Genomic DNA, 27,039 nt, shown 5'->3' on the forward strand with positions numbered 1-27,039 from the left:
GCATTCGCTTCTGCTGACTATACTATTTGAGATGCTTGCAGTATAGTTTCCTTTATTTTAGTCACTGTTTAGTCTTCACTGGATATGCAGTTTCCTCCTGCTTTTTGCTCAGACCCTGGAACAAACTATTCACTGCTCCTCCCCACTGGCCACCCAGTTTGTGGTACTTTGTTAAAAACAAAAACAAAACAAAAAAACAGCCCTAGAAAACTATACATTGTCTCTAGGTTGAAATTCCAAATTCCCCAAGAAGAAAACTGATCCATCTGGGGCCAGGTGCCCTTCTCTGCCCTAATTAACCATGGTCATGGGGCAGGATTGTAACTTCTGCAGACAGAGTATGCATATGAGACAAAGGTCGGGGTGGGGTGGGGGGGGGTGTCTTAGCCTGCACCCCCAAGATAATAGAGCAGGAGTCAAGAATTAAGTGCCAATGCTTTGTGTGAGAGGTGCAAAACCAGGGCAGCAAGAGTGAGGAAAAGGTAGGATACCATACATCCCAGATTATACCCATTGTCCTGGTGGTTTGTGAGAGAGGAATGAGCAAATGCAGAAGTGGAGGAGTCCCTTATGATCTCCCATGAAGAGAGGCAGAGTGATATTCTCCACTCCACACACGAAGCACCCTCTTTTTCTTTAAGAAAAACTATTTGGTGGCAAGTGAACAAAAGGTTCACAGGAATAGAAGTCAGGGCCCCAGGGTTGTAGTTTTGTATTTGTTCTTGTCTTCCATTTGGCTTAACAATTTCCAGGAAGTATCAAGTTTGGAAGGCATCTAGTTTCGGGTTTACTGACAGATGTATGTTTTTTATAGTTACTTTTGTGTTTTAATGAATATTACAAAATATCAAATATCAAATGTGCAGAATATAGTTTTAAAATAAATTTACCTAAAACACGAATGAATTATTTAAAGATTCAAATAATAGTACAGAGAACGTTGCAGCAAAAAAAAATTGTGGCGATGGTTCACAAAAGAAGTTGATTCATAAATCTGGTGTTTAATTCCTTGTGCAAATGCAAGATGTTGTGTTCAGCCTGATCTTGAACAGTTCCAATGACCAGTTTCTCCTGCTAATCTTTACCCCACACCTCAGCCAGGTCTTTCCTCTTTTTTTTTTTTTTTTTTGTCTTGATTCCATCTTGTGAAGTCATACTGAATTGTTCTCTTGTTTTTTCTTCATGGCTATCCTTTGAATACTTGCAGTCAGTAATCAAAACCTTTTTTTAATGTTCTTTTACTCAGGGCTAACTATTTGCTATGGTCCTTTCTCATTGAGAATCTTTATATGCTCTTGTGTGTCATTTTATGAAGAAAGAGACAGAATGCCCACATCTCAAGAGCATGCATTTCTCATGTAATCCACCTGGGATTGTTCCAGAAGAATAATAAGGTTCAACAACTACAAGGCTCAAATTTTTGAAATACTTACCTAAAAATCATTTCATTTGATCCCTTCTGTAACTTTGTGAGGTAGACAGGTAACACTGCCCTCATTTATTAATTAGAAAACTAGGGGATAAAAAATATTAAGTGATTTCCTTTAATTAGAAGAAAAATAATAAAATTTCTGAGCATAAAAATAGAGTCTCTATACACTAATATTTTTGTTTTCTGCTAAATCTGTTTATAGAGTCTTTGGCATCATGAAATTCATAGCCCAAGATGGAAGATAAGACAAACGGAACCACTGGGAAAAAAAACAGGAAGGAAAACACAAAGTAAGAAATAAAAAAGAAAAACACATGTGATCTGGAGAGGGGCAGATGGACAAATCAGAAGGAAACAATGGGTATAAAAGAGGTGTAATGTTACATTTGAGTATTTTAGAGTGGACTGTCTTTCTTCATATTGATTCTTGAACTTGAGCTCCTTAAAGATAGAGCCTGCTGCTTAAGTGGTGTTAGGGAAGCCTCCAAAAAAATGAAATGAAATAAAATAAAGTAAAATAAATATATTCTCCCTAAGGAAGTGAAGAAGTGTCAAGACCAGCCCCAGGCTCAGTGACTTGCTAGGAGGAATTACAGGACTTGGTATACAGTTGTACTCACAGCCAAGATTTACTGTAGTGAAAAGGATGTAAAGCAAAATCAACAAAGGTAAAGGCACGTAGAACAAAATCCAAAGGAAACCAAATGCAAGCTTCCGAGGGCCATATCCTGTGGCAGCCACACAGGACACACTTAATTCCCTCAGCAATGGGTTGCTGCAGCACATGTGAAATATTGCCTCCCGTAGAAGCTCATTGGAAACCATGACCTAAGTTTTTATTGGGAATGGGCACATAAGCACCCATTGCCTGGCGCATACCAATGTTCCAGAATTCCAGAAGGACAGCAGGGATTCAGCATGAATGATACCATTTGTACAAACAGTTTAAGCACAGTGAGTCACTCTTATCAGTTAGGGGCCACTTCGGATCAGTGTAAGGAACTATTCGCCATTCAAGTTCCCAGATGCCAGCCAAGGCCACTGTTGCAAAGAAGACTTCCTAAGGATGGAGGTCTCAGGTCTACTATGCTAATATTCCTGCAAACACAGTAAATGCTTCATCAATCTTTACTACAATCTCAGGTTGATTGGGCTCTAGAACAGAGTTTCTTTCTTCCTCTTGGAAAAAGGAAGCCCAGCCTGTTCTAATAAATAAATACATCATCAGAAATACATTGGGATAATAGAGGACAAAGAGTACAGCCAGGTAGCTAATGACTAAATCCCTCTGATGGATACATAAATCTCCAGTCCCATTGATGATCCCCAAAGAACATTTCTCAGTCCCACCTGAGAGTTAGTACTGGCAACTGAATTATTTCTGTTCCTTAAATCCAACCTAAATCTTCCCTTCTTATTGAACTGGGTCTTTCTATCTAGCTATAAGAAAGCCTTCTATTTCCTGTGGGAGCTCAGATGGTGGTGGTCTTACAGATCATTGGGGTCCACGATGATGTCTGCACTGAATCATATCCAAAAGAAGTGAGATGTGGTCCTTAGATCACCACGTCAGGCTTTAAACTTTGAAACATACAAAAGTAATCGATTCAGATTACTTGAGGAAAGCATGTCAGGAGATCTTCAGAGAAAACTGAGTCACTACTTAGCTGTGTCTCCTTGGGCAATTAAACCTCCAAACCTCATTTTTTCTTACCTATAAAATGAAAGAGGCAAGCTATGTGGCCTGCAAAGTCCCTTCTGACTCGAATACCCTCGGATGCAATGGGTTGCACAATACTATATACACAACACCATTGGCATTATTAAAAAGTCATGATGCTCTTGACTCAAATGCCTTTTATCGCACTCAGATGTAAGGGCGGGATGACAGAAGCCAAGGAGCTGGGGTAGAGGGGGAGTGGCATCAAAAGAAATAATTGCTGGGATTAAAAGACCATCTGAATAAAAAAAGGGGTCTTCCAAATATTCTCCCTACTCAGACACTTTTATTTGGATCATCTAGAACTACTTCTCTGTGCACCAACTGAACTCCGCCCCCCCCCTTGGTTTTTAATAATAAACCAGCACATTAATTTTTTAAAACAGGAAATGATAGGGCCAAGACTCCATAAACAGCTAAAATGTTAATCACACAAAGGCTCCCAAAGCAATTTCATTCTGGACTCCTCATGGTTATGCATTACAATAGGAATTTTCATCAGAACGTTGGCCTGAGGATGGGCTGCCTGGCAAGCGACATCTACTAAAGCTTGAATCCCTGGGCCACTCTTGAAGGGGCAACCAGGACAGAATGTTCCAAAAAAGACATTTGCACAGAGGGGGTAATAAATCCATGTTGAGGTTATTAGGTACTCTGGATATATTACCTCAAATGATTTCAACAACAGTTCATGAGGTGATAAGATTATCACGCTCAGTTCACAGATGATGAAAATGAGGTTCAGAGAAGATTATCACGCTCAGTTCACGGATGATGAAAATGAGGTTCAGAGAAGGTAGGTAACTGTCTGAAGTCAGACAATCACACAGCATGTTAGCATTCCATTGACATGTCCTTGCTGCATAAAAAATTACCACAATCTTGGCAGCTTAAAGCAACACAATTGTATCATCTCATAGCTCTTAGGGATCAGGAGTCCAGGTATGACGTTAGCTGGGTCCTCTGCTCAGCTTTCCCCAAGCTAAAATCAAGGTGTTGGCTAGGGTTGCGATTCTTTTTTAAAAAAATTTTTTTAACGTTTTTTTATTTATTTTTGGGACAGAGAGAGAGAGACAGAGCATGAACGGGGGGAGGGGCAGAGAGAGAGGGAGACACAGAATTGGAAACAGGCTCCAAGCCATCAGCCCAGAGCCTGACGCGGGGCTCGAACTCACGGACCGCGAGATCGTGACCTGGCTGAAGTCGGACGCTTAACCGACTGCGCCACCCAGGCGCCCCTAGGGTTGCGATTCTTACCTGAGGTTTGCAGTCCTCATCCAAGCTCACTGGTTATTGGCAGAATTCATGTCAGCCAGTAGAGGTCATATACTCCCTTGCCATATGACTCCATTAGTTAATTTATAAGTTGGTTATTTGCTCCCAGGCCAGTCAGTCCCCTCCAGGATAATCTCCCATTTGGTTAACTCAAAGTCAACTGGTTAGTAACCTAACAACAGGAGTGTAGCCTATCATATTCACAGGTGCCACCCATACTTGGGGTGGGGGAGGCAGGAAGATTGAACAGGGTGAAAGAGACAGCTAGCTGGTCACCTTAGAATTCCACCCACCATGCAAAGTCAGTAAATGGCAGAGCTAAGGTATGACTTCAGGTCCGTTTACTTCCAAAGCCATGGTGCTGCCTATCCACCTGAGCCAGTCTAGGTTGAAGCGGGAGCCTAGACAGGTACTCCCAATGGTGGCAATTGGTTCAGAAAATTAGAAAAGACAGGTGAATCCCTAGCTGGCCTGAGTTACTCAGAGGCAAGGGTGGTGGCAAGATCTCATGCCTAAGTTTCTGGGCAAAGTGTCATCTCTGGATGAGATCATTCTGAGATTCCTCAAAAACAAATGTTCTCAGTTGTAAAGGCCCAGACCATCAGGAGGCATCAGTGGCTACACTTCCTTCTAGATTGGATCCTCCCAAGGCTCCTTTCCTTCTGCTGATTCACATTTACAGAGCAACTGCTAAGAGCCAAGAATTTTGGAAGTCAGTGAGATGAAAAGACCAGGCCCTGCCCCCAAGATTTTTAGATCTTAAGTTTAGGAAAGGGATGAAAGTGAATAGACATAAAATAAATGTGTTCAGGGGAAAAAAAAAAAAAAAAAAAAAAAAAAATATATATATATATATATATATATAATATATATTTATATATATTTATATTATAAATAAAATATAAATATTTATATAAATATATAAAGTTGGAGAAGTAGTAGCTATATCTCCCTGGGAAGACTCCACAGAGTTCAATCTGACTCTAAAGAGAAAGAGGGTGTTGAGTGGATTAGATGAGAAGTGGTGGGGGTTGGGTGGGGAGGGCATTAGAAGCAGAGGAAACAACTTCCTTGAAACTCCTCAGTGGCTCCCATTGATTCTTGAGATAAAATCCAGGGCCTGAATATGAGCTAGAAGTTCCTATATGATCAAGCTTCTCCTTCCTTTCCAGACAATGCCCCTCCTTAACACCTGTGGTCTGGATTCATCACTGGTCATTCACATGTGTGGTTTCCTTTCTTGGAATATTCTTTATCAGTGCTACCACACATAATTCCCCAACCTACCTTTACACACACACACACACACACACACACACACACACACACACTTTTCCTGACTTATTACTATTTATTCTTCAGGTCTTGGATTAGACATCACTTCCTCTAGAAAGCCTTCCTCAGTGCCAAAGCCCTGATTTAAAATGATTACTGTAGGTGCTCCTATAACATTGTATCCGTTACCAGCATAGCATTTATCACAGTGTCTTGTACCTGTCTCCTTGAGGCTAGTAGAAGATATAATACAACCGATTTAAGGGACCAGGCTTATCTGCTCACTCTTCCATCTCCAGAAATTACTGGTTACTTAGTAGGTGATCAAAAACTATTTGTTGTGTAAATAGACAAAGGGCACAGAGGCAATCCTTGTTCATGGAAGAAAATTAAGGGCATCATAAACTAAACGGAAACTAAATTTCTCAAGTCTTCCATAGCTTAGAGCCTGCACTGGGGTACCTGACATAAGACATTAGCAGAGAATTTATATATCTAAGTTATATATGTGTGTGTGTGTGTGTGTGTGTGTGTGTGTGTACGTGTGTGTGTATATATATATATACACACACACGTATATGACATACATACCGTAAGTGTATAGCGCATGTACATATGACATACATACCTATATCATATATATATGATAGATAGTACTTAAAGGAAGATCAGAGAAAAGAGAGACTGTTCTTAAAAAAATATTTAGAACTCTGATTTTCTGTTGGAATCATACTCAAGAAATCAGAATGGTTTTTCATAGTTGTCCATTCCTAAAATCTTGTTTTGGCATGATAACAAGTGATCCCCCAAAATTGCAGTGGCTTAAAGCAAAGGTTTATTTCTTGCTCACAATGCATGACCATTAACTACTCCAAATATTGGTCACTCCAGACTCGGGCTAAGAAAACATCCTCTATCCCCAATGTATCTATGGGGAAAAGAGACATGATGAATCTAAAATGCTCATCTTAGAAGTGACATATGTTCATTCCATCTGTATTCCATTAAATAAAGCATGTTCACATGGCCATTCCTGACTTCAACAGGGCATCTACATTTAAACCTCACAAAAGAAGGGGTTCTTCAAGGAGGGAAAGTGAAATATTTGACAAACGGTAATATAATCCATCACACCAGGCATCAGCAGGCTTTAAACCTCTTTTCTGACATTTGGATTTTCCCTTTTCATTTGTTGGCAATTAAACTTTACAATACCACCCTGTGGTTGTAGTGAAGAAAACAAGTTAAGGTTCTAAAGAGAAAGAATCAGAATGCTCAAATTGGGACAGTCCCTACAGTTCATAGTCACAGCACTATATTTTATGAACGCAAAAACTGGCTCAGAGAACCTGATGGCTTCCGCAAGGCAACTGTGCATCATGTGAGAGCTAAGACCAAATCCCAAAGCACTGGTCTCAGGACTTAGGGTCATTCTTCCATTTCCCACATAAGAGGACCCAACTTAATGGCAATGAATCAGACCCACAGCTTTGCACCACATAGATATAGCTCCTGCCCTTGAACCTGATTCATGGTACTGCTGAGAGAACTCCCCCAGTGCAATGAGCTACAATAGGGCTTTTCTCAAACCAATTCTCACTCTGTTGAGAGAGGCTGTGATTATGCTCAGTTCTTTGCCTGTTTTATAGCTTGGTACTGACATAGTGAGAACATCTACAATAAAAAACATCTATAGGGCTTTGTTTCCTTTTGTATAAATTCATTGTCTAGAATTTGGCAGTCCCATGTCTTGGTGATTTATCAGAATTAGTCTATTTAGGAAGGAGCGCCTTGCTCAACTGAAACCTGTTCTCTTTATTTTACCCAAACCCTAGTATTGTCATGTAGCTTCAACTAAACTCAGGTACGTATTTTAAAGTAACAAAACAAAACAATTCTTCTCCTAAAGCCTCTCTATTCTAATCTTTATCATGCTCCTTGGTTGTATAATGAACACTATTTCTTCATCACTTTCTTCTCCAGTGACACTCCATATATTTTGACTACACAATCCGAAGGCTACCTTCACTTAGGAGTTGGTCAAATCTTAGAAATGGCAGAAAATGTAATGAAACAAAGAGCTGTTTTTAAAGATAAAGTATGGTTTATTTAGACTTTTGTCCTCAGTTTTTAACATAAGCTTTTCCATATATCGTGGATTTTATGTCCTTCAAATTGTCTATGTAAAAACAGGAGCACATACTCCAATGTTCTCAAATCCTTAAGAAAAAGATATGTGCATACTAATGCACACTATTAGCATTTTGTTTATTCTCTGATTTTTGAGTCCATTATTTTACTCTCTCTTGTTTGCTGTTTTTTGATACATTTAGGGCTGCACTTTTTTTTTTTTCTTCTAATAGATTCACGGTATTGATGTGCAAGGCTCAGGGCTAAGAATTGAGCAAACAGTAGACATGTGGAGGAGTCTGAGGATACAGAGATCGGGTTATTCTAAGAAATGAAATAAATGTTCACTACCCACAGAGAGGTTAAAAATTTTTTTCTGACAATTTTAGGATTTGGAGTCTAAAAAGGTTGTTTTGGGATTCCCCCACCCCTAAATTGTATTCTGACACCCTCTTCTCATTTGCTGGCTCTGGGCAAAGGATACATAGAAGTAACTTATGTGGCTTATTTTGAACAGCTCCTAGGAATTTGATAAGTGAATTTACCTCCTAATGATTTGTTGTTCTGCAATTTATATCCACACATACACATATATAACACAGGTGTAGTATTTCCCTCAGGGTTCTCCAACATAAATAAACTCAATGATGTCATGTCAGACAAGAGAAATTCTTCAAAGAAAGCCAGCTTGGCATATAGAATCCAGATTATGAGGAGTATATCTGAATAGGTAGACTGTGTGCTGAAAAGCTGCTCTCTACAATGCCAGAGTGTGGAAAAGCTGAAAAGTTTGGTTACTATTCTTAGAAGACATCAGCAAGGTCTGGACAGATCACTGGACTAGGATGAAGAAGCCATCTTTATGCCCTGGAGACCTAGGAACCTGACCTGCTCCATGACTTCATTTCCACAGCTCAGTTTATGTGCTTTTGGCCATGCTAACTACACTACGACCCTTTCTCTCTTTACCTAAACACAGCTGACATAATATAAAACATATGGCCAAACACCACGATTCTATACCACAGTACCTTTTCCATATTAAGTATTCTCCTGTATATAAAAATAGCACATGTTCACTATAGAAAATACTGGAAAATAAGAAAAGTATAAAAAAGAAAAATTGTATGAAATGTTACTTCTCAGACATAAAACTTCTAGAAAGTGACTTAACCTTTTTGCTTCTTAGTTTTCCTACCAAAATTCAGATAAAAGTAATGCCTGCCTCACACAACTAGTATAACAATTCAATCAGTGAGTTAGTATATGTGAATGCTTAAAGCCTTGTCTGGCCATAATGGATACTCAACAAATGTTGGCTACTATTATCTTACGTATACATAGTAAGTATAGCTTACTGTCCCCCCGCTTTTTTTAACTTAAAATAAAATACAAACTGTCTCCCCACCTTCACTGCTATAACCCTAGTCTTAAGCCAGCATCATCATCTCTCTCCTGAATTACTGCAATGATAATTTACTTTATGTCCTCAGTAGGACCTACAGTCTAGTCTCCATATAGCAGTTAAGATCATTTGTTACAAATATAAATCAGATCATATTGCTCTCCTACTTAAAACTTTCCAATGGTTTCCAGTTACACATAAAATGAAATATATTTACTTACATATTAGAAATATGTAATATATCTACTGTATTTATCATTTAAGGATTGGATCCCACTTCATGCCAAAAAACTCTGGTTCATGTAGCCCAGCCAAACAGGAATCCGGAGGCAGGTTTTCAAGAATGCGAGTAAGACCCGCAGGGCGCCCTCAAGCTCCCAGGTGCCTTTCAACTGCCAGCTCCAAAATTGTCAGCCCAAGGCTCTGGATCTCATGGTGGCGAGGCACTGCTACATTTTTAGGATATTGTCCATGTTCCAGAAAGAAAGAACTAAAAGGGTAGAGGTCAAAGTCCTCCATCTGCACACTGATTTCACTGGACATCTTCATTGCCATGGACATACCACACTGCCCCCCTCCCCGTCCCTACTTCAGGTATAAGAGACACCAGGAAAACCAGCATTTTCATTATATACATTGTTGCTTGACATTGAACGATTTCCTCTGTGAGAAAGAGGAGAGATGGGGTGTTAGGGTGAGCAACCAGCAGTACCTGCCAGCCGCTGGCCTACAACATCCTTCCTCATGCCTACTTGCTCTACCTCTCTCTCCTTGACACTATGTCCAGACACACTGGCCTTAGTCCTTAGTGTGCACCAAACATCTGCCTGACTCAAGAGAGGTCATTAGCCTTGCTTTCCCTTCTGCCTAGAAGGTTCTACCCAGTAGTTGGCAGATGACTGGCTCCTTCTCTTCATCAGGTCTTAGTGAACCTGTAACTTCTTCAGGGAGTCTTGATTCCCCGTGCAGGGTCACCCCTCTTCTCCCCCCACCCAATTTGCTTCACAGCTCTTATCACTAGTTGAAATTACACTGTTTTAATTTATTTGTTTATCCTCTGTCTCCTTGACCAGGACATAAGATGCAAGAGAGCTGGGCCTTTACTCTTGACTGTATCCCAAGTGCTCAAAACAGAGCCTGGAACACAAGAAGTGTTAGATTTGGTGAGCAAATGTCGAATGCATTACAATCACATTCTGTTTTCATTAAATGCTATTCAAGAGATTTAACAGCTGTAAAATATGCCACTGAATAAATGTTAACACTATTAACTGCTTCCTATGGCTTGCTACTATAGTAAGCTGAATAATGGTCCCCCAAACATGTCTACATCGTAATCCCTGGAAACTGAGAATGTTACCTTATAAGGTGAAAGGGATTTGCAGATGTAGACAAATGAAGGATCTTAAATTTAAGAGATTAAGCTTAAAAAATATTACCTTGGATTATTTTCACGGACCTGATGTAATCGTAACGGTCCTCATACAAAGGATGCAGGAAGAGTCAAAATTAGAGGAGAAGGCAATATAATGATGAATCAGATTAAAATGATGAGCTTTGAAGATGGAGGAAGGGGGCCACAAGCCAAGGAACATGGGTGGCCAACAGAGTGGAAAGAAGACAAGGAAACAACATCCCCTCAGAGAACCTCACCACAAATCAATCCTGACGCCGCTGGAGCCCCTTTGAAGCAACCAACTTGAGCAATGGAAACCTGCGTAAGGTAGAAGGGCCCCTAGTGACCTCCTACCTGATAGCTGAATACAAACAGGCTCGTTAGACCACCTACCTCACAATACCCATAAGCCCTAGCTGACCAATGAGTTACTGACACCTAGTCACAGGTACTAAAAAAGGAAAATTCCGTATGTTCCCATACCTCCTCACCTCCCCACTTTACTACAGCCTCCACGCACCTCCTCATGGCAGACACTTTCTCCTTCAGTGTCCTGCCCTCTGCTTCCTTGGAATGTGTTCACTAAAGTTCTATCTCCTTTATTCTGCTGTGAGTGAATTCTTTCACTGCCCACGCCTCCAGCCTCCACCCAGTTGGGTCACCCCCCACACACCTTGACTTTAGCTCAGCAAAAGTGATTGCACACTTCTGACCTCCAGAACTTTAAGAATGGATATGCGTGTCAAAGTCACTAAATCTGAAACAGTTTGTTGCAGCAGCAATAGGAAACTAATATAGACATTTAGGTTTTCTTCCCTCTAAGTATTTACTTAAATAACAGGATGTCGTAAAGAACTTCATTTTGCAGGTATTTTTGTCTGCCTTCCCAGTGATTTCATTAGAATAGTTTCCTAGAGGCAGAATCCCAGTAAGCTTGCACCACCATACAAGCTCCCGGGCTGTGCCACGGTAAATGCCTGAGCAACCTGGCTGTTTAGACGTCAGCTATTTTGAGCCATAGCCACAGGGTCTACAAAGAATTAGCCCACTTTGTGCAACAATCACACAAACACAAAGAGATTGCTTTCCAGGGGAAAGAACGCATATAAAAAATAAAAACAAGGGTGCTTTTTTCCTTTTTTTTCATTCTTATCATTAACATTATAGAAGAGAAATGGGGAGGAGGAAGAGTTAAAATATAAGGCCAGAAAAAGCTCAAGTTCAGCTCCAAAGACATACACACCTTTGATACCTGCCAGATGGGCTTTTGAAGTGCAAAACAAGATCAGATCCCTAAGGGAAGACTGACACTCAAGTCCTGACCTGTGAATTAATCAGAGAAGCCTCTGGATGTGAACAGACCTCAGGCTTAGGGTGTGGTCTGTGTAGGCTGTTTGGCCAGGGTGGTCTCCATGACAAAAGAGAGAAATAATTTACTTGGGGGCCAAGTGACCTGTGTGGGGTCCCTCAGGGCAGAGCATGTCAATGACCCTCCCTCAGCACAGACAAGGAGGCTGTTGCAAATATTTCAGTATGGAAACTCATGAATGATAACTTCTGTGTTCTCCAAAATTTTCCTGCATTCCACCCCAGAACCTTGCAAATCAAAGCGTGTTTTGTACACCAGCAGCATTGCCATTGCATGGGAGTTTGTTAAAAATGCAGGTCTTGGGGTGCCTGGGTGGCTCCTCTGCCTTCAGCTCAGGTCATGATCTCATGTTCGTGAGTTTGAGCCCTGTGTCGGGCTCTGTGCTGACAGCTCAAAGCCTGGATGGCGCCTTCTTCAGACTCTGTGTCTCCCTCTCTCTCTGTCCCTCCCCACTCACGCTTTGTCTCTCTCTCAAAAATAAATAAACATTAGAAAAAAAATTTAAAAATGCAGATCTCGAGCAACATCCAGACCTTATGGAATCAGTAACTACATTTTAACACTATCGCCATGTGATTCTTAGGCACCTTGCTGTCTGAAAACATAGGCCCTAGAGTCTAAGCTGCATAAAAGCAGAACGTTTGTTGCCTTTGTTCAGTGCTGTACTTCCAGTGCTGCAAACACAGCCTGCCATTGCCTGAAGGGGCTCAGTAAATATTTGTTTTAAGAATGATTAAATGAGTGAATGTACTGATTCTTACACATTGAAGCTGAATTTGAAAAGATAAGGTACTTGTGTATTATATTCTTTGTATTTTACACACATATCCACAGGTGCATGCACGCACACACGTCTAAAGTCAAAGAATATTTTTTCAATCCATACTTCAGATGCATGAGCACAACCTAAAGTAGCAGCACCTGAGCAGGGCAGGGGCAAAGAGAGAGAGAGAATCTCGAGCAGGCTCCACACTCAGCACAGAGCATGATGCAGGGCTTGATCCCATGACCCTGGGATCATGACCTGAGCCGAAATCAAGAGTTGGACGCTCAACTGACTGAGCCACCCAGGGGCCCCAAGATAAACTTTTTTCCTGGCCATTGTGAAAGCCAAAATTGAGAGGACGTTCAGATTAGAGAGCTGGAATGAGCCTGGAGAAGTTACTGTCACAGCTGTAAAGAGGATGCAGGTCTATGGTTTACTCCACTGTCAAAAAGTCATACCTCTCCTGGGGCACAAATGGATCAAGACTCAGAGGGGGATGACAGCTCAGGATCCTGAACCAGAAGGGATCTAAGCAGGCTGGCCCTAAGCATGGGTACGACAGACTAAAGAGATTCCAACTCCATCTTTGGCATAAATGCAGCTTTGCTGACTTCTTTCTAGGAACCATTCATACAAGATAGCGGTCATGTCACCATGACCCTGATGGCCTGAAGATTTTGCGCACCACGTGAGCCTCCCCAGAATGTTGAGTGATCCTAGCAAGGGGCCTCTGCGATGATGGAGATTTAATTATCCTTCAGCCTTGTGATATAAAGACTGAGTCCGACTTCATTTCACTTAAAGAAATAAAGTGTGACATTTCCCTTGTTTATCGTTTCTTTTTAATTTTTTGTTATGCATATTTTCAATAGACGCAAAGGGCAAAAAGGAAAAATATATAATGAACCTTCATTACCTATTATCTAGTCTCAAGAAATATCAATATATTGCTAAACTTGTTTCATCTGTACCTCCCACTCTTCATTCTGTGCTGGAAATTATTTAACAGCTATACTGAGGTATAATATCCTTGGAATTCACTCATTATAAGAGCACAGGTCAATGGTTTTTAGTAAAAGTATACAGATGTGCAAATGTCACCACAAACCGGTTTTACAGCATTGTCATCGCCCTTGGGCCCCACAGACTCCCTCCTCCCCACTCCTGTACCTATTTACAGTCAATTCCCAGACCAGGCTAGCAACTGCTGATCTGCTTTAGTCTCTATAAATTGCCTCCTGGGCTTCATATAGAGAGAATTACACAATATGTAATCTAGTTTCTGGATTCTCTCAGCATAGTGGTCTCCTCCATGTTGTAGTGTATATAAGGAGGTCCGTTCTTTTTATTACTGAAGAGTATTCCAATGTGTGATTATACCACATTTTGTTTAAGCATTTTCATGTTGATGGACATATGGATCTAGTCTGAGGTTTCTGTGTTATAATAACACTGTGAACATTCACTTATAAGTTTTGTGTATTATATTTTCATTTTTCTTGGGTAGATTACGTAAGTCTGAAATTGCTGAATCATATAGTAGCTTTTTAAAAATTAAAAAAAATTTATTTTAGAGAGAGAAAGTGCATGCACATGAGCAGGGGAGAGGGGCCGGGCGGGCAGGGAGTGGGGGGAGAGAGAGAGAGAGAGAGAGAGAGAGAGAGAGAGAATATCTTAAGCAGGCTCCACCCTCAGACATAGGGCTCAATCCCACACCCCTGGGATCATGACCTGAGCCAAAATCAAGAGTTAGACGCTCAACCAACTGAGCCACACAGGCATCCCTCATATGGTAGCTTTTTAAGAGACTGAGAACTTGTCTTCCAACGTGGTTGCACCATTTTACCTCCCATCAGCAATGTGTGAAAGTTCCAGTTTCTCCACACCCTCTCCAACACTTATTTTTGTCTCTTTTTTATTATAGCCATTCCAGTGCACTGAAGTCGTTGTGGTTTTCATTTGCATTTCCTTAACATCTAATGATATTGAACATCCTTTCAGGTATTTGTGAACACTTCACACATCTTTTCTAGTGAAAAGTCGATTCAAATATTGTGCCTATGTATTAAATGCATTGTCCATCTTATTATTAAGGTAAAAGAGTGTTTTTATATATTCCAGACATAAGTCCTTTATGAAATACATGATTTGCCAAATTTTTTGCAAGCCAGTCTGTAGCTTGTTCTTTCATTTGGTTAATGATGTTTTTTGAGCCCTTGGGACCATTGATGGTGACAGTATCTGCTCACTCAGAACGTGTAGGGGTCTCATTTACCTACAGTTAGCTCGTTTGGCTACAATGGATGATTGAGAAACCAGTTTCAAATGGAAACTTCTCAACCTCTACAAAGCGCCAAGATCTGTACCTGGAGAAACTAGCTCTGGCCCAGCTTCTGGCTCACAGGATGGTCCAGGAGAGGGGCAGCATAGGGGGTAGCAAAATCCCTAAGGATTGTGATAGCAGGGAAGGAGAATTAACATCTTCCAATTCCCAAACATGGAATGTTTCTCCATTCGTTTACACCTTCTTTAATTTTTGTCACCAACATTTTATAGTTTTCAGCATACAAGTCTTACACTCCTTTTGTTAAATTTATTCCTAAGTATTTTATTCTTCTTGGTGTGACTGAGTGAAACTGTTTTCTAAATCTCATTTTCAGATTGCTCATTGTCAGTATATCAAATTGCAATTGATTTTTATAAATCGATCTTGTATCCTGTGACCTTGATGAACTCACTTATTATTTCCAGTAGTTTTTTTTTTTTTTTTTTTTTTTTCTGGAGGTCTCCATAGGACTCTAAACATACAAGTAAGACATTTTTTGGCATTGTGTGTTTATGTAATAAAATTCATAGCAACCTGATTTTAAATTAAACAAATTTGCACTCAAACTTATTCCAATTATAGTGTTGCATATGCTTCAAGGGCAGAGTGAGAGAGGTGTCATTGGGCCATCCTGTGAATCATAGGTCATCTGCAGCCTGTCTTACCTCTTCTACATCCTTATGAGACAGCCTTTTAGTTGGGGATTTGGCCAAAATGTGCCTGTAACTATAGGATTGTGTCATTGTGTCATTGTGTCATTGAGAACCACTGGAAAATTGCTTGACCTAAGATACATCCTTAAGGAAGATTCTAGGGAGTCAGAAATGGTCCTCAGGAGCAGGAGCAGCATGGAAAGAAACAAACCAGAAGGCAATGTATTTTGATGCACCCATACGAAAAGTATAAAAATGTAAGAAGAGGCATCTTCCCCACTTCACAGAGGGCATAGATAATGGTGCAAAATTGGCATTTTGAGTCTTTCACAGAGGATAACATTCAAAGAACTAGATGAAGTTAGTGAAAGAAGAGGCGTGGCAATGACTAACTTATTGCCATAAAAGTCACAAAATCCTAATACTGTAATATAATTGAATCCCAACGCACTGATTTAGCGTGTGTAAAGCACTTAGCAGAGTTTGGTTAATAATATATGTTAAATAAATAAATGGTAGCTATTTATAATATTACTATTACTTTTGCAATTAAGATGAGAGGCCTTCTGTGACTGTGTATAGTTAGTATTTATTTACTTAAGAGCAGTTCCCTGCTCAATTTGGTGGTCATTTCAAAGACCATTGCTATGGGTCTCTGGAAGTAGATAAGGCAATTCAGGATAGAGGTGGGCTTCAGAGGAAAACTTTAAGAAAGATGACAAACACCAAAACCCATGGAACCACCCATGGAAATCAAAATTACACACTGCTTTTCCCATGGCCATTGTGGCATTATTCACAGTAGCCACGACAGGGAAACAACTAAGTGTCCATCGTGTATATGGAGATATATATGTGTATATGCGTGCGCGCACGCGCACACACACACACACACACACACACACTGGAATATTATTCAGCCATGAGAAAGAAGGAAATTCTATTTGTGACAATAGGGATGAACTTTGAGAGCACTATGCTAAGTGAAATAAGCCAGAGAAAGATAAGCACTGAATGGTATCACCTACATAGGGAATCTAAAAAAGCTAAGCTCATAGAAAGAGAGAGTGGAGTGGTAATTATCAGGGGCTGGGGGCTAGGGGGAAATTGAGGAAATGTTTTTCAAAGGGTACAAACTTCCAGTTATAAGATAAATAAGTTCTGGAGATCTAATGTACAGCATAGTGACTATAGCTAATAATCCTATATTATATAGTTGAAAGTTACTATGAGAGCAGATATTAAATGTTCTTACCACACACACAAAAATGGTAATTATGTGATGTGATGGAGGTGTTAGCTAACAGTATCGTGGTAATCATTTTGCAGTTTATAAGTGTACCAAATCAACACATTGTACGTTAAACTTACATAATGTTATACATCAATTAAAGCCCAATAAAGCTGGGAGAAAAAGACAACAAAGTGCTTGTAGAGAGACTAGTGAATAAATGCGTGCATCTGTACATCTGAATGTTTATATTCAGAAAATCTATTTCAAGCTTATTCGTAATCATATTTAATTGCATCTTTAATTTCTAAATTGCTAGATTAAGAAATGAGCTCCCTTCTCATTGATAACTGCAATTGCCTGACAAAAAGGAGGCTGTGTGGCCAGGGACTGCAGCCTGAAGGGGCAGTTTCAGAACAAGAGACGTCTCCTCCCCTCCCCTACCTTCCCTCTCCTTGCCTCCTCTCCTCACCCCTGCTCTAGCTAAGGGCACAGCCCTCTAACCCTGGAGGTTACAGTATCACTGATTTGGGAAGAGAGGTTCTTTTGGCTACATCTAGTTCATCTGGCTACAACATACAACCCAGAAACCAAGTTCAACTTGGTTGGAAGACTTTCAGACTCTACAAAGCACAGGAATCCACATCTGGAGAAACCACCTGTGTCTTGCCCAGTCTCTGTGCTCCAAGTAACTGAAAGCCAAAGCCGGTCTGACAGGATGGCCCAGGGCAGGAGCCCCCAGAAGTGGCCTGAATGCAGTAAGGTAGCAAGAATGCTACCTGGGTGGCCAGCCCTTCAAGAGAAATTGACATTGCTGGGGCTTCCTGGTCACAAGGCATTCTCTGCCTATCTCAGCCTCTCTGCTCCTAAGCAGACAGATAATCCTACAGCCAGGTGAGAGAGGCCCGGGTTGCTAAAAGAAGCAGGGAGCCGGCACATTGATTTCATCTGTGTGATGCCTGGCACATAGGGGCTGCTGCCTCAGGAAATGCTGCACTAAGTGGAATGAACATTCTAGACTCAACTTTGCCACGTGCCAAGTGAAGCCATTTCCCTTCTTTCTTCATTTCTGCTTCTGTGTTTTAAAAATGTATGATAATTGCTACCTACAAGGTTGCATCTAGGATAAAAAAGGAACATACTCTAGAATGTTCTTTGTGAGGTCCAAACACCACATGAATAGGAACCAAAACTTGACAAGCTGCCTCCATGGTGCTATGTCTCAACTTGGCTCAGATATTAATATTTAAGTGCCTAGAAGTATGGCCCGTTTTCTTACTGACATTCTTCTAACAAAGATAATTTAAGTTAGAAGATTAGAGATATTATTTTAATAGAATTCTATAACGGTATTTTCATTTGATTGAAGTGGATATGGTCACAAACTTTTTTTTTTTTTTTTTTGGTCCCTGAATGGGTCCCTGTACAAAACTACATTGTTGATCATGGCTCTAATTGGTTCCCTTGTTTCAGCTTGACAGTCTCTCAGATTCATTCTTCACACTGCCAGCCTGCTGTGGCTCAAAGACAAATCTGAGGTTGACTCCTCTTTTTCCCTAAAGACCCGTATCCAATCACTCAAGTCTTATGGATTTTGCTTCCTTAATATCTCTCAAATCCAGCCATTTCTCTCCATCCCACCTGACATGCCTCCATTTTAAGTCACTATCATTTCTCACTGAAACTAATGAACTAGCAGCCCACAGGGTCACTCCTAGGGGCCCCCCTGTGTTGCTCTTTTGTCTCAATCCCTGTCCCCTAACTGCAGCCAGAATTATCTTCCTGAAGTGCAAATGCTACCAGTAACTCCCTGCTGGGACCTGTGATTGTCAGGGTCATCAGGATAAACCCCGCCCCCCCCCCCCTCCCCCGCTACTGGACCAGGTGTCCCTGCTCTTTCAGGTCTAGGTTCAAGCCCTTGCTCAGCTCCTTTGCCGGACCTTGCACCATTCATACCGCACTTTCCCCTCTGGCCATTCCTAGCTATGTAAGGCCCCCTGTGCCAAGTTCTCAGGAGGGTGCCTTCTCTGTTAAGGCTCCCATGCCCACTGCCTTCACATGCCCTGTCTCTTCATTGTGGTCACCTCCTCTGGGGATCCTTCTCAGGACGCCTAGGACTGGACTAGGTGCTCTTGCCCTGCATCTTCACAGCACTTACCACCTTTCTTACTTACTTATTTGCACTTTTACTTATCTGTTTGCTGCTAAGGCTCATCAACCAAACTATCAGCTCCCTGAGAGCATGAACAGATCTTTGTTCCTGGTATATCCCAGTATGTGGTATTCTTGCACAGATTTCTTCCCATCTCCTAGCTCCAGGGAATACTGATAACTGATGGCTCAAAGCCGAGTCCTTCGATGGGCATTGCCCCAGGCTGCAAAAACCTGCCTTCCCTGCAGCCACAGCCCCCTCTCAGGGACACTGGGCTACCAATGACCGGGTGACACTGGCATACAAATGCCTGGCCTCCTTTCTACTTTGAGACAACTCTAAAGGGTTAGCGCCAACACTCCCAGTAAGACTGGGCTGGGCCTCAGCCGCAACCCCATGGAGCACCTGCTTTTCTCCTAGCCCGGTCCTGCTATCCTCACTTTCGGTCAGGTGTTTCTCCCCAAAATATTCCCCAGTAAACCATCTGCACAAAATTGACAATTCTCAGTCTATTGCCAGGGAACCCAGTCAAAAACAGTCCTCCTCCCCAAAACAGTTCCTGGCACATAGTAGGTGCCCAAAATGTATCTGACATATGAACAACCAATGAACAAGGGCCTTTTTAAAGCCAACTCTCAGAGCAGAAAATTTATATCACTCATGTTTCCATTTCCAGGCCCAGCACAGGAGTGACTACTTAATTCTTACTTGCTTGAATGGTCCTTCCAATGTTCTCTCTTATGGCCAAGGGAGCAGTCTTCTGGAGGTATATGGCTCCTTTCTTTAGCCGTCAGGTCCAAAGTGATAAAAGCTAGAAGCATCAAAGGAATGTAACATTACTCTGCATGATAATGAAATTTACTGCCTTCAAAGAAAGAAAAAATTATGTGGCAAATTACAAAGCAGTTAAAAAACACTGTTTTTCATTAGGGTTTAGAGGGATGGTGTTCTCCCTGAGAATTAAAATAACTTTATGGAGAGCTATGTGCTTTTGTAATAAATCTAAAGAATCTAATAAATCCCCTAACAGACCTGCTGTGGAGGATATATGCCCTGAATGATGTTGTGAGACTTGAAGCACCATGACCTCCTCCTCCTGAACCACTCTGCAGCTCTTTGGGTTATCAGAAGAAAACACTGACTGTCCAAATAAAACCTCTAGGAATCTACACTGAACTCAACGGCTTGGACTTGGGGAGATGTCTTAGCGAGGAAAATCACAATGGGTCCTGGAAGGACCTAATGGGTAAAGGTTAGGGTTTTCCAGAACATGAATAGAGTTACAATGGGGAAATCCAGAAGATAAGGCTCCCTAGGATATAAGGGCAAAGCTAGGGATAGGGACGTTAGATTAGAAACTGTGGAGGTATTTAAAGAGGACACATCTGAGAAAGGGTTGACTTCTCAGTCACCACACATACACATTTGGACCCTGGGGAAGTTATATTTAGTACTTGGCTCTAATTTTTTTTCTTTTTAAACAGACTATTTTTTTTTTTTAGAGCAGTTTTAGGTTCACAGCAAAATTGGTCAGAGGGTACAGAGAATCCTCACATACCCCCTGCCCCCACACATGCATAGCCTCCTCTATTACCAACATCCTCCACCAGAGTGTATATTTGTTATGATTGATTAACCTACCTTGATACATTCTCACCCAAACTCCATACTTTACATTCGGGTTTATTCTTGGTGTTTTATATTCTATGGGTTTGAACAAGTGTATAGTAACATTTACCTACTATTACAGTATCATGAAGAGTAGTTTCTATCCCCTAAAAACATCTGTGGGTCAGTTCCCTTTAAAATGGCCCAGTCCTGGGGCACCTGGATGGCTCAGTTGGTTAAGTGTGCATTCTTGATTTTGGCTCAGGTCATGATCTCACAGTTTGTGAGACTGAGCCCTGGGTAAGGCTCTACACTGAGTGTAGAACCTGCTTGGGATTCTCTCTCATTCTCTCTCTCTCAAAATAAATAAATAAACTTAAAAAATTACCTGGGCCTTCAGCAAAGAAAGTTATGTATATGTATACATGTATCCACATAGCTTGACACTCTAAAGTGATACTGGGGAGGCTGAGGGTTGAGATCTACAGCAACATTCTATTGAGGGATGGCCTTCAGGACTTCTATGTGGTCGGGTGCAGTATCATGAGTGGGGCTCATCACCAAACAATAAGTGTCAGGGAAGAGGCCCAGTGGTAAGAAACTGCTATCAAATGGATAATTCAAGAAAGTTTCATGATATGAAGGCTGTTTTTGTCCACCACAAACCCAAGACAGTAAACTTCTCGGGTTACATTCTCTCTCCCCCAGGGAGATTCATACTGCACCTCAACACATCAAAGTCTGCAGGAATTTCTATTAGTGAAGAAAACTGCCTAACTTCTTTTAACACCACATTCTCCAAAAACTCTCTCTCAATATCTACTAGTATTCATGGTATTCCATGTGAGGACTGCTACACAGCCAACTGAAGAGGTTTATTTTTTTTTAATTTTTTTAATGTTTATTGATTTGTGAGAGAGAGAGAGAGAGAGAGAGAGAGACCGAGCATGAACAGGGGAGGGGAATAGAGAGAGGAAGACACAGATCCGAAGCAGGCTCCAGGCTCTGAGCTGTCAGCACAGAGCCGGACATGGGGCTTGAACTCACGAACCATGAGATCATGACCTGAGCCGAAGTCAGATACTCAACTGACTGAGCCAGCCAGGCGCCCCTGAAGGGCTTTATTTTAACAGTAGTGTGGTATAAGCAGAGAGGATATTCTTGGAGAGTTATGCGATCATAAAAATGCCTGGAGATGTTGGCCCTATAAAGACGGTGCTACAATGTTTCCATCTCAGTCTTACCAGGTGTAGAATGAGGACAGTGGCTAAGGGACAGAAAAAGGAGAGCCAACAGTGTTGAGGACAAATTGAGGAGACCTGGTCACTCATTTCTATGAGGATGGGGATCCAAGAAGAAGGAAGAATCTTATAATCATAAAACTTTAGGACAGGAGGGGCGACTGGCTGGCTCAGTCGATTGAATGTCTGATTTTGGCTCAGGTCATGATCTCACAGTTGGTGGGTTCAAGCTCCATGTCAGGCTCTGTGCTGACACCTCTGAGCCTGGAGCCTGCTTCAGATTCTATGTCTCCCTCTCTCTGCCCCTCCCCTGCTCATGCGCTCTGTCTCAAAAATAAACATACAAATAAAAAAATTAAAAAAAAAAAAAAACCTTTAGGGCAGGAAATGAGCTTTACGATCATCTACTTTGGTCTTCAAACTTGTATTCAGCCTTTGAACCTCCAAACAACCAAGTTTCCAGGGGAAACCTAAAATGCAGACCAGAAGAAAGCAGAGGTGTGGGCATGCTTTACCAAATAACAGAGAAAGGAAGAGTGTGGGGGAGGAATTCTGGTGCTTCCCGTTGTGAAATTTTGGCTGGGAATTTTCAGAACATTTTAGATCTGAGAGAAGTGCCTCAACATACAGACCTCAGAATTCAAGTAGCATTTTCTCCCGCTCTCAAAATATTCCTGGATAACAAGTTTCAGAGGCAGGAATATTTCACACAAATAATTTTAGAGGCCTTGCTTTATGACAAGACCCATACTTTGGTAGTTAAAAGCTGCATCCTGGAGCTGACAGAGACTAGTTCTGGGCTCTATCACACTCCTCCATATGTTAACATCCAACAAATTGCTCAACTTGTCGGTGCACACTTAAGTTTTCCCACCAATAAAACTGAGATAATAATAGTGTCCATTTTCTAGGGATATTGTGAAAATGGAATGAACTTTTCCGACAGAAATGCTTAGCACAACACCAGACACAAAGCAAACAAATTCAGCTCGTTATTTAATTAACATTAGCTCCTTATTTAAGACGGCTGCTGCACACCAAGTACTATGCTAGGTACTGGAGAGATGGAATGGAACCAGGTACTTTTAAAGCCTTCAAATACTAAGTGCGTTCATTTATCCAAAACTTATTTTTTCCAAGAATTTTACTTATGTTATCTCTTGTGGTGACTTAAAATATGACCACAAATTCTTAGACACTCCCTTCAAAAAAATAGAGCCTGATTCTCCTCCCCTTGAGTGAAGGTTGGACCAAGTGGCTTGCTTCTAGCACGTAGAATAGGCAAGAGTGACGATTTGTGACTCCCAAGACAGGTCACAAAAGGCATGTGGCCTCTCCTGCCTTTCTTGGATAACTCTCTCTGTGGGGAAGCCAGCTGTCATTTTGTGAGGAAAAAGCCAGCAGTCTTGTGAAGATGTCTACATTGCAGGCACTGAGGCCTCCTGAGAAGAGCCAGCACTAACTTGTCAATTGTGTGAGAGAGACACTATGGAAACAAGTCCTCTACCCCCCAGTCAAGCCTTTGGAAGACGGCAGCCCTGGCCACCATCTTGACTGCAACCTCATGAGAGACACTGTGCTGGAAATCACCCAGATGAGTTTCTCAGATTCCTGGAACCACAGAAATTCTGTGAGAGGAAAAATTATTTTAAGCAACTAAATTTTGGGGGTTAATTTGTTAGATAGCTGATCCTCAAAAAGCCCCTGACACAGATAAATTGTGGTCCATTTTATAGATGAGCAAATCAAGGGCAGAGACGTGACTTTGTTTCAATTCACCCAGCTGGTATGTGGTGAGAGGCAGACTTCAAACTCACATCTATAGTTTCCTGGGTACTTCTACTCTATCGCTGTGCCTCCATGGGCAAAGTCAACAATACATACAGCACATATAAGGCAACACCATAAGGAGCCAGGCCTCAGAGAAGCTTCATGGTTGGGTTTGTTTTTTTCCTGAGACCAGCCCAGGGGATCGGAACGAAGGACCCACCCCCACCTCCCACACACATCAATCCAAGAGTCCATACAACCCACGAAGAGTTGTATGAGGAAGGCAGAGATCACCTTAGCAAATATACACTGCATCAGTTAAGACACCTGACATATTACACCATTAACATTTAAAACCATGGGGAAAAAATTAGCTGATAATATCCCTTGCACTCATAACATTTACGTTTCCAGCTTTTAGTTTTCCTGAACAAAATCAGACCTCACGGAGGTAACTTTCACAAGCCACATATTTTCTCTAACAGTTACCACGGGCTGGAAAAAGCAAGGAGAAGGCAAATAATGGGGATGCTCTATGCTAATGCTCGCCTTATCTCACAAGGCACATCTTGGGTGCACTACATCCTTTCTCTCCCAGGTGCAATCTAAATCATCTCCCATGTCTCATTTTTCTTTAACTTCTTTGAGTTTGGCAGACATTAGGATTGAGCCCTAGATCATGCCTTCAGGTTTATGAGGACAGTAATCTGTCATCGGTAGCTGCAGTGCCTTTTATCGGGCCCTGGCTGCACAAATTCCCCTAACTCTGACTTTCTGACAACTGATGGACTTTTCTCATCTCTAACCACGAAGGCTCAACTTGATTCTTTTCTTTTGAGACAACACAATATGCTATTTTTTCTGCCCCTGGGAAAATAAGAAAGCATGGAGCTCGCTTCCTAAAAAGAAAAGGCTGTATAAGTTTTATCCATATTACTTGCTACCCTTCAAGGAAAGAGGCGTCAGGGTTGGGGTGGGGACACTCCTTTGAGCCCACACCCCATATCAGTGTATCCAACTCCATGTTTTGACTTTTGAGGTCTGCCTCTCACCACATACCAGCTGGGTGAATTAAGCAAAGTCACGTCTCTGCCCTTGATTTGCTCATCTATAAAATGGAGAACAATTTATCTGTGTCAGGGGCTTTTTGAGGATCAGTTATCTATCTAACACATTAACCCAAATTTAGCCACTCTCCAAAGCTGCATATAGAAGAGACACAACATGTGCAAAAACAGAAAGGCAACATAGTACGGTAGTCAAGCACATGGTCTCCAGAGCCAGAATGTCTGCATGTTTTTAAAGTACTCAGAATTTCTGGCAAATCGTAAGCACTCCATAATGTTTGATTCATGTAGGTAGGTTAAATTTATTGAACAAACTCCCATTTCTTTAGAGACCTACCTCTAAGATGGGAATTTTAATTTCCTCATTTAATCCTTGAAAAGCCAAGCAGCATATTAAGGTATTAGAGTCCAAAAGAAAAAGTTTGGAACAGTCTATCCGCCCCCCACATTCAGAATGAGGACTTTATTTTAAAGGTAGGATGTTTTGAATATACAGACATCTGCATAAAGATTTTCCTTGTAGTCTTTACTTTATGCTCTAAGTTTGGCGTGCTAGGGAATTACTCCATAGGACTATATACATAAAATTCCATGCCCTGTGTTTCAAGGGACAACGTAAGGTATTTTCAAGCACAAAGTTGCCCATTCCTGATTTTTACACTGTTTTTATTTGATAATCTAACCCCATCTCAGCGCTGACTCCCTTTGTTAAATTTAGTTGTGCATTAGATGGGACCTCACTGGTAAACTTCCTATGTCTCATGCCTGAAATGCTGTACCAAACTGTGGCACGTTTTCCTTCTCAGCCCTGCACATACATTCTTCTCCAGAACTGGCTGAAGACAGAAGTGTGGAGTTAGCAGTTGGTCTTTGGTAATATCATTTTCACAAGTGCACTGAACACTGTGCAGAACACCGTGGCTACGTTCTTTTCATGGATTCTCCCCAGCGTAGCTCATGCTGCAGACTCAGGAACCAGCTCTGATAACACCTCCCAGCTTTCTCACACCCACAGGATGACAATTCAGTGATGACTTTTGCATATAGGAACAGTGCTTTGTCAAAGCCACTGATCCATTAGGCAAGGGGGACCTGGAGTCCTTAGAATTATATTCTTATTACTCAAGTGATTAGTTAAACCCACTCTACTTCCAACATCTGCTTTCTTTTGTGTAATTACCTTCACCATCACTTATTCCAACAACACTACATATTCAGAACACATGGACAGACACCCAACTGGGATTGGGTCCTACCTCTCACTCCTTAACAATTATGGCCACATTTACCTTTTTGCAAAGCCTAGCTTCTACTCTCTTCTGCGGTAGGTGGTTCTCCAACTCCAGCATGAATTAATGTCACCTGGAGAACTTGTAACATCACACATTGCTGGGTCCCACCCCACTATTTTCTGATTCTGTAGGTCTGGGTTGGGGCCCAAGAATTTGAACTTTTAACCACCTCCCAGATGATGTTCATTGTGTGGATCCAGGACCCAGACTTTGAGAACAACTGCTCTAGTTTATAAAAGACGGTACAGGATTCTGGTCTGTCGTTGTGGGTTGAGTTGAATTGTATCCCCAAAATAAATGTGCAGAATTCCTAACCCCACATATTTGTGAATGTGACCTTATCTGGGAATAATGTCTTTCCAAAGACAATCAATTAAGAAGAGGTAATACTGGGTTAGGGTCGGCCCTGAATCTAATAAGTGGTGCTCTTATAAGGAAGAGCGACCTAAAAAGTCAGAGACATACTCATGAGGAACAAGACCGTGTGATGACAAAGGCAAAGATACGAGTGATGTAGCAACACACATGGAACCTAAAGACTGCCAGCAACCACTAGAAACTAGGAAGAAGACAGGATTCTCCCGTAGAGACTTCAAAGGAAGTATGGCCCTGCCAATACTCTGATTTCAGACTTCTAGTCTCCCGGATGTGAAGGGATACGTTTCTGTTGTCTTAAGCCACCCAGCTGGGTCACTTTGTTATGGCAACCACAGGAGACTCATACACAGCCACTGTGGAGATTGAGTAATTAACCCAACGTTTCATCCTTCCCCACATTCACATCCCTGCCACGGCTTCCTCATGGGCATAGTATATTTCCTCATGCCTTAATGATGAGATTGGTCATGTGACTTACATTGACAAATGACAAAGGGAAAGAAGTGAACATGCCCCAGCTCTGAGCCAGGCCTTCAAAGTCTTGATGCTTCCT

At 41.5% G+C, this 27,039-nt stretch overlaps 1 long non-coding RNA gene across 6 annotated transcripts in view; it reads right to left on the reverse strand.

Annotated features, from left to right (window-relative positions):
• LOC147571878 (uncharacterized) overlaps positions 1-27,039 on the reverse strand; it is a 256,853-nt gene that overhangs the window by 223,494 nt on the left and 6,320 nt on the right. For 5 of the 6 annotated variants that reach the window (XR_015247017.1, XR_015247021.1, XR_015247020.1 and 2 more), the window contains exon 2: positions 19,839-19,941. This is a non-coding gene — a long non-coding RNA (uncharacterized LOC147571878). Of the gene's footprint in view, positions 1-19,838; positions 19,942-22,352; positions 22,457-27,039 lie in introns of those variants that run through there. The other variant, XR_015247019.1, reaches the window with a different exon arrangement.

Source organism: Puma concolor, chromosome F2, assembly GCF_028749965.1.
Source record: "Puma concolor isolate L17-30 chromosome F2, mPumCon1.1.hap2, whole genome shotgun sequence".
Taxonomy (NCBI): domain Eukaryota; kingdom Metazoa; phylum Chordata; class Mammalia; order Carnivora; family Felidae; genus Puma; species Puma concolor.